This window comes from Lolium rigidum, chromosome 1, assembly GCF_022539505.1.
Source record: "Lolium rigidum isolate FL_2022 chromosome 1, APGP_CSIRO_Lrig_0.1, whole genome shotgun sequence".
Taxonomy (NCBI): domain Eukaryota; kingdom Viridiplantae; phylum Streptophyta; class Magnoliopsida; order Poales; family Poaceae; genus Lolium; species Lolium rigidum.
The window spans coordinates 163,794,298-163,802,893 of NC_061508.1; the positions used below are offsets into that span (position 1 = coordinate 163,794,298).

Consider the following 8,596-nt stretch of genomic DNA (forward strand, 5'->3'; position numbering starts at 1 on the left):
TCCTAGCTAATATGGTTGTATGTACTATTTAAGGACAAGGAAATGGCCTAGCTGGTGACCATTGGAGATGTAAAATAGCCAAAATTGTTGTTGTCGTTGGACCAAGGAGAAAGAGGAGCAGCGATGGGGGTTCCGATGTGCCATCGCCGCTACGCCCATTGCCAGCGCCTAGCAAGGTACCTTCCCTAAGTTCCAAGTTTTGCTCTCTTCATGGTTGCTTGTTGTGTTTGATCGTGCGCGCTTTGCTAGCTGCACGCTGGTGTTGTTTGTAGCCTACTAGGTTGTGGTTGGTGTTGCTGTTATTTTACTTCAGGTTGCATGATCCACGATTGATTTATGGTTTGGGTGATCTGGTTATAGATTTTGGCGTTTGGCATACAGAGCACGATCTGCCGCATTTCAATGGCATTGAGACGAGGTGATCCTCTTTTCCTCCTTAATTATCCTCTGACCATGTTTTGATTTAATCCCCATAAATCTTATCTATATATGATATGTAATCTGTTACTACAAGGTGTGTGAGAATAATCCAAAGAGGCTGCACTACATAATTAATCTATGTGATACTTTAATCTGCAAGCTCTAGGTGAGTACCTACTATATTTGATTTTTTCGTGTGAATTATTGTGGCCAGAGCTAGAAGAAATCAATAACTTAATAATTTGTAATTATGCAATGCTGATAGGGGAGGCTACAGGCTCTGCCTCCTCTAACCCAACCCCTCATCTGCTCCCACGGTGCTAAAGTAACACAACAATGCAGAGATGCACAAATCCGTTGAGCCGACATGAGCTGTTGTTGATTCGCTGCAAAAGGTGTTTTCCTTTGATTTATCTTCATGTGCTTTTTTTTCATGTTCTGAAATTACTTAGCTTCCTAAATAGGTTTGCACCCATGGGTTCAGTTCTCCTTGCCATTGATGATGTAAGTGTGTTGTTTCTGGGTCCTGGAAGAGATTTCTAAATACAGTGGTTTTATGGTTTGTAACATTCCCAAGAAGCTATAACTCATCTCTCCCGTATTTAGTTTATTTATCATTGTACAGATGTAGACCTGCAGTGATTATGATTTAAGATTTTGGATCTGTAGTTAAAAATTTATTACTAGTCCCTAATTATGCTAAATAATTAGTATTTTTATTTTCTTTACCAGCTATTCTTTTTTTATATTGCCTTGTATTTGCTTTATCTGCTAACATGTGATATTCATAGTTCATTTTCTTGCTTCTAAAAGTAATGTTGCATATAATCTGTTTTAGGTTCTTGATCTACAACATAGTTAATGGTTGAATGCTATGATTATCCTGTCTAGCTATTAGCATTGTATCACACAATCTGGTTCAACTCTTTCTGTTTACATATGTTTCCTGCTATTTTCTTTTCGCTTTCTTAGGTTGGTGATGCAAGCCCTAATTAGATTTATATTTTCTTTCGACTTTTATACACCATGTACGACAATGCATTGCCTATGTAGATGATGATTTCGGTGTTCCTTCCTTGGTTTTGTTGCTCTTGGCAGAATCCACAAATGTGAGTTGCTATAATATATTTTCTCCCGTTTCCCTGGTTGTATATAAATTTTGTTTCTTTGTTTGTAATTTATTGTAGTTCGCTGTGTTTTGTAAAACCTAAAAATATTTTTTTATTGTTCTTCACCTACACACGAGTCCCACATTGACGAGAAGTTTTGCATGTGTACCTCAGTATGCCACTGCCTCGATGATATCATCTGAAGATGTTAGATACCTATTTTTCGTGCATTTTCCTTGTATTTTTTAGTGCATTCTATATAGTGAAATCAATTATGTTTACTTTCTCTCTTTGAAACTATGCTTTGGCATGCTACTGCCTTGATGATATCATCTGCAGATTTGATCCCCCCGCCATTTTCATATATTTTCCAATTCTTATATATGGTGGAATTTCCAAAACTAAATAGTAGCTAATAGTTTAACTAGCAAAGATACCACTTGAAGATACCTTACTTAGAAGTGGATTTTCTTCATAGTTTTAGTTCAGTTGTAGATTCGGTTATGTTTGTACTTGCAAGAATGCATGTTTCTTTCTTCCCATAACATGAAACATTGCTATATATATTTTTTTAGTTGCTTCTGGATGGTGGCGAGCAGTTCCAAGATGCACATGAGCTCCTGCAATCCTGCTTCTTTTACTGAACACCTTCTGATATTTCTTAGACTCCACTTTGTGACATAGGTTTGCTAGGTAAATATTATGCATCTGTGGCTTAGGATAAAAAAATCATGATATATCAACTACCTAATAAGTAGCTCATTCTTTTTTTACTCTAAATGCAACTATCTAATTATTTTTTAGTTGATGAAAAAAATTTATGGATCTCAATTTTACCTGTAAGCCTCATCAGATCCATTCACTGGGTGAGGTGTTCTTCTAGCTTTTTAATTCTATTTTTGCAGTATAGGTTTTTTGTTGACTGCTCTCAACGGAGTGGTAACTTCCGAAGGAAAAAAATTGATATCTCAGGCTAAGTCTAGGTGCCTGTGATAATACATGTTTTTATAGGAAAACCATAGGTGAATGTGTGGTTTACCAGTTGGAGCTAATTACTAATCTATTAGGCACATCATCAATAGATACTTTTTCTTTGGCATGATTCGTTATAATCGATAGAGTGATGCCATGTGAAAAACAAAATAAACCGTTACAACTCTCGAATGCCTCTGTTATTTGCTTTCACTTTTGGATATTCAAAATTATATGGCATGAGGTTTTGTGGGCAGCATGAGGGGATACTCTTTTATAGAAAAACAAACCCCAAACTATTCGACACTTAAGCTCTTACGTAAACTTCTGTCATTTTTACCTTAATGATGAACGAACAACCGAGCAGGTAAAGCCCTTTCAGGGCCGAGGAGTAACTGACATGTCTCTTCGTCTCTCCGGCGACGCCGGAGGCGATTCGACGAGAGCGGAGAGTTTCCTGAGAAATCCGTTGTGTGAGAGTGAGATTAGAGTGATCCCGACCAATCCCCGCAACATACACCTACATCCCAACAGTTCTACCTCAGATTTCTTCCCCCAATCCTTCAGGGAAAAACTGAAAATTATTATCCTCAACTCGAGCGACCCAAAAATAAGCCTGGGATATCTCCGCGCAAGATTCGCCGAATTCAGCAGGACACGACCTAGTAAAGGATGCGCTGCTCCTAGTGAAGAGAAGGCGCAGATTACGCCAGCCCTTGATGGTGCGATTTCTGGCGTCCTTATACATGGGGGGCGAAAATCAAGCGATGGGCCAGGAGCGGAGGCGCAGGTTACTCTGCCCCTTGATGTTAGCGACGCGCCGTTGGGGACGCCACCTCAGGTAACCGGCGTGCTTATTCAAGGGGAGCGGGAATCAAGCGATGAACCTGATGCAGAGTCAAGGGCGATTTCATCGCCGGAGGTAATTGCCCCCTTTCATAGCAGATTTCCGTTTGACTCTCCACCTGTAGACTCTGTCAACCCCATGCTAGAACAAGAGGACACGCAGCTGGAGAAGGCCGTTGATAGGGGTATGAAAAGCCAATCAATGCTCCCAAATTCTCAGCGATTCTACGCTGGGAGCAATCACAGGATCAAGAAACTGCAGAAAATTGCTATAAATCAAGACTCCCCGAAGAGCAGCACACTACCACTCCTCTTCCAATTTCTCTCACTTTTATCCCACAGGTGCCCATCTCATGTCCACAAGGCCGGGGAAGCGGCGAAGCTGAAGATGGAGAACAGCTATGTCCAAGCCGGAGGCGGAAGCAGCAACAGCAATGCTGCTCCCAACAAGATGAGGATGATCGGCGTCGATGGGAGGGAAGGGCAGGGAGCTACCACTACCCAGGCCAGTCCCTTCCAACGGCTCAAGGGGAAGATGGCCATGATGGAGACGGCGACTGAGAAGGAGAAGAAGATTCTTGTCTGGAACATCTCCAAGAACAAGCCGATCTCGCGCATCAGGCTGATGGCCGTGGGGGTCTACCTCTCGATCATGGCGATCACCTCGAAGACTCTGCTAGATGGCATGAAGAGAATCTGGCAGATCCGGGGACACATCGACACCATGCAGCTACCGGACAGAAGGTTTGTTATCGAGTTTTCTGAACTTGGTGATTTTGAGCATGTAGTTAAGGGAGGCCCATGGAATTTTAGAAATGATGTTGTCCTAATAGAAGAGCTTAAGGAAGGGATAGATGCTGAAAGTTTCACCTTCTCTACCATACCCATTTGGGTTCAGTTTCAGAAAATCCCTTTCTACCTTCTCTCACAACAGTTAGTCAAGGATTTGGGAAATGAAGTTGGAGAACTGGTCACTTTTGATAAATATGCTAGAGGTGATATATGTGATAAAATCCTTAGAGCTAGAGTTCGTATTCCCATTGATCAAGCTCTGCAGAGGTGGGTCACATTTAGGGATGAGTATGAGCAGCAGAACGTGACCACCTGTTTGGCTTATGAAAGGCTTCCCAATTTCTGTTGTTCATGTGGTATAATTGGACATCTAGTCACTGAGTGCAGGGCCCCTGACAAGGAGAAGATGGTGTTGTATGACGTGGGCATTGGGGCACCTCCAACACTCCACGAAGACCCACGTCGCTGGCCCATTCCGAGTTCACCGGGCAAGCACGTCAGCTACACACCTTCCCCGGAGATCCAACCGGGGCAGGGATGGGTGGCTGACACGCACTGGAAATCGGCAACAACTTCCCACCATCGCGCAGGTGGCCAAGGACGTCGGCAAGCTCACCGTCAACGACCCTGAAGAAAGCAACGCCAAGGAAGCTGCGCCCACCTTGACGAACACCTCGCCCACGACCCTCGCGTCCTCGCCGCTGCGTCAAGAGATCACCATCGCCAACACCAACAAGGATGGTGAGGCCGCCCCTCCAGTGGGAGACTGATACGTCTCCAACGTATCGATAATTTCTTGTGTTCCATGCCACATTATTGATGTTATCTACATGTTTTATGCACACTTTATGTCATATTCGTGCATTTTACGGAACTAACCTATTAACAAGATGCCGAAGTGCCGATTCGTTGTTTTCTGCTGTTTTTGGTTTCAGAAATCCTAGTAAAGAAATATTCTCGGAATTGGACGAAATAAAAGCCCGGAGGCCTATTTTCTCACGAAGCTTCCGGAAGTCCGAAGGAGAGACGAAGAGGGGCCACGGGGCGCCAAACCCTAGGGCGGCGCGGCCCCCCTTGGCCGCGCCGGCCTGTGGTGTGGGCCCCCTGTGCCGCCTCTTGACCTGCCCTTCCGCCTACAAATAGCCTCCGTGACGAAACCCCCGATGCCGAGAGCCACGATACGGAAAACATTGCGAGACGCCGTCGCCGCCGATCCCATCTCGGGGGATCCTGGAGATCGCCTCTCGGCACCCTGCCGGAGAGGGGAATCATCTCCCGGAGGACTCTACACCGCCATGGTCGCCTCCGGAGTGATGAGTGAGTAGTCTACCCCTGGACTATGGGTCCATAGCGGTAGCTAGATGGTTGTCTTCTCCCCATTGTGCTATCATTGTCGGATCTTGTGAGCTGCCTATCATGATCAAGATCATCTATATGTAATTCTATATGTTGCGTTTGTTGGGATCCGATGAATAGAGAATACTTGTTATGTTGATTATCAAAGCTATGCTTATGTGTTGTTTATGATCTTGCATGCTCTCCGTTATTAGTAGATGCTCCGGCCAAGTAGATGCTTTTAACTCCAAGAGGGAGTACTTATGCTCGATAGTGGGTTCATGCCGCATTGACACCAGGACGGTGACGAGAAAGTTCTAAGGTTGTGTTGTGCTTGTTGCCACTAGGGATAAAACATTGATGCTATGTCTAAGGATGTAGTTGTTGATTACATTACGCACCATACTTAATGCAATTGTCCGTTGCTTTGCAACTTAATGCTGGAGGGGTTCGGATGATAACTTCGAAGGTGGACTTTTTAGGCATAGATGCGGTTGGATGGCGGTCTATGTACTTTGTCGTAATGCCCAATTAAATCTCACTATACTCATCATGATATGTATGTGCATTGTCATGCTCTCTTTATTTGTCAATTGCCCAAGCTGTAATTTGTTCACCCAACATGCTTGTTCGTCTTATGGGAGAGACACCTCTAGTGAGCTGTGGACCCCGGTCCAATTCTCTTTCTTGAAATACAATCTCTTGCAATACTTGTTCTACTCGTTTTCTCTGCAAACAATCATCTTCCACACAATACGGTTAATCCTTTGTTACGAGCAAGCCGGTGAGATTGACAACCTCACCTGTTTCGTTGGGGCAAAGTAGCTTGGTTGTGTTGTGCGGGTTCCACGTTGGCGCCGGAATCTCCGGTGTTGCGCCGCACTACATCCCGCCGCCATCAACCTTCAACGTGCTTCTTGGCTCCTCCTGGTTCGATAAACCTTGGTTTCTTTCCGAGGGAAAACTTGCTGCTGTGCGCATCATACCTTCCTCTTGGGGTTGCCCAACGAACGTGTGAAATACACGCCATCAAGCTCTTTTTCTGGCGCCGTTGCCGGGGAGATCAAGACACGCTGCGAGGGGAGTTTCCACTTCTCAATCTCTTTACTTTGTTTTTGTCTTGCTTTATTTTATTTACTACTTTGTTTGCTGCAATTATATCAAAAACACAAAAAAAATAGTTACTCGTTTTACTTTACTTAATATCATGCATGTTTTTATTACACTAGTTTGGCATAATGGACAACAATGAGCTTCTTATTCTATTTCCTGAATTAAAACATGGATTGTTTGGTGCGAAAATTAAAAAACCTATGGAATCTTATTTGCATGCTGGTAGTAATATTAGTATGAACGCTTTGAACACCATTGTTGATAATGATATAGAAAGTTCTAAGCTTGGGGAAGCTGGTTTTCATGATATTTTTAGTCCCCCAAGCATTGAGGAGAAAATTTTCTTTGATGATACTTTGCCTCCTATTTGTGATGATAATGATAGTAGTCTTTTGGTACCACCTGTTATGGAGGATAAATTTGATTATGATTACAATATGCCTCCTACACTTGATGAAAATAATAATGATAGCTACTTTGTTGAATTTGCTCCCACTACAACTAATAAAATTGATTATGCTTATGGGGAGAGTAATAATTTTATGCATGAGACTCATGATAAGAATGCTTTATGTGATAGTTATATTGTTGAGTTTGCTCATGTTGCTACTGAAAATTATTATGAGAGAGGAAAATATGGGTGTAGAAATTTTCATGTTACTAAAACACCTCTCTATGTGCTGAAATTTTTGAAGCTACACTTGTTTTATCTTCCTATGCTTGTTACTTTGCTCTTCATGAACTTGTTTATTTACAAGATTCCTATGCATAGGAAGCATGTTAGACTTAAATGTGTTTTGAATTTGCCTCTTGATGCTCTCTTTTGCTTCAAATACTATTTCTTGCGAGTGCATCATTAAAGCTACTTGAGCCCATCTTAATGGCTATAAAGAAAGAACTTCTTGGGAGATAACCCATGTGTTATTTTGCTACAGTACTTTGTTTTTATTTTGTGTCTTGGAAGTTGTTTACTACTGTAGCAACCTCTCCTTATCTTAGTTTTGAGTTTTGTTGTGCCAAGTTAAGCCGTTGATAGAAAAGTAAGTACTAGATTTGGATTACTGCGCAGTTCCAGATTTCTTTGCTGTCACGAATCTGAGCCCACTGCCCTGCAGGAAGCTCAGAAAATTATGCCAATTTACGTGCATGATCCTCAGATATGTACGCAACTTTCATTCAATTTGAGCATTTTCATTTGAGCAAGTCTGGTGCCATTTTAAAATTCGTCAATACGAACTGTTCTGTTTTGACAGATTCTGCCTTTTATTTCGCATTGCCTCTTTCGCTATGTTGGATGAATTTCTTTGATCCACTAATGTCCAGTAGCATTATGCAATGTCCAGAAGTGTTAAGAATGAGTGTGTCACCTCTGAATATGTCAATTTATATTGTGCACTAACCCTCTAATGAGTTGTTTCGAGTTTGGTGTGGAGGAAGTTTTCAAGGATCAAGAGAGGAGTATGATGCAACATGATCAAGGAGAGTGAAAGCTCTAAGCTTGGGGATGCACCCGGTGGTTCACCCCTGCATATATCAAGAAGACTCAAGCGTCTAAGCTTGGGGATGCCCAAGGCATCCCCTTCTTCATCAACAAATTATCCGGTTCCTCCCCTGAAACTACATTTTTATTCGGCCACATCTTATGTGCTTTTTCTTGGAGCGTCGTTTTGTTTTTGTTTTTGTTTTGTTTGAATAAAATGGATCCTAGCATTCACTTTATGGGAGAGATACACACTCCGCTGTAGCTTATGGACAAATATGTCCTTGGTTTCTACTCATAGTATTCATGGCGAAGTTTCTCCTTCGTTAAATTGTTATATGGTTGGAATTGGAAAATGATACATGTAGTAATTGCTATAAATGTTTTGGGTAATGTGATACTTGGCAATTGTTGTGTTCATGTTTAAGCTCTTGCATCATATGCTTTGCACCCATTAATGAAGAAATATATAGAGCATGCTAAAATTTGGTTTGCATATTTGGTTTCTCTAAGGCCTAGATAATTTCTA

General features: G+C 42.2%; 1 long non-coding RNA gene across 1 annotated transcript; it reads left to right on the forward strand.

The window, feature by feature from the left end:
• Positions 1 to 360: 360 nt before the first annotated feature.
• LOC124682688 lies at positions 361 to 759 on the forward strand. Its single transcript, XR_006996385.1, has 3 exons — positions 361 to 418; positions 515 to 586; positions 686 to 759. It is a non-coding gene; the product is annotated as an uncharacterized LOC124682688 (long non-coding RNA).
• The last annotated feature ends 7,837 nt before the right edge of the window (positions 760 to 8,596 follow it).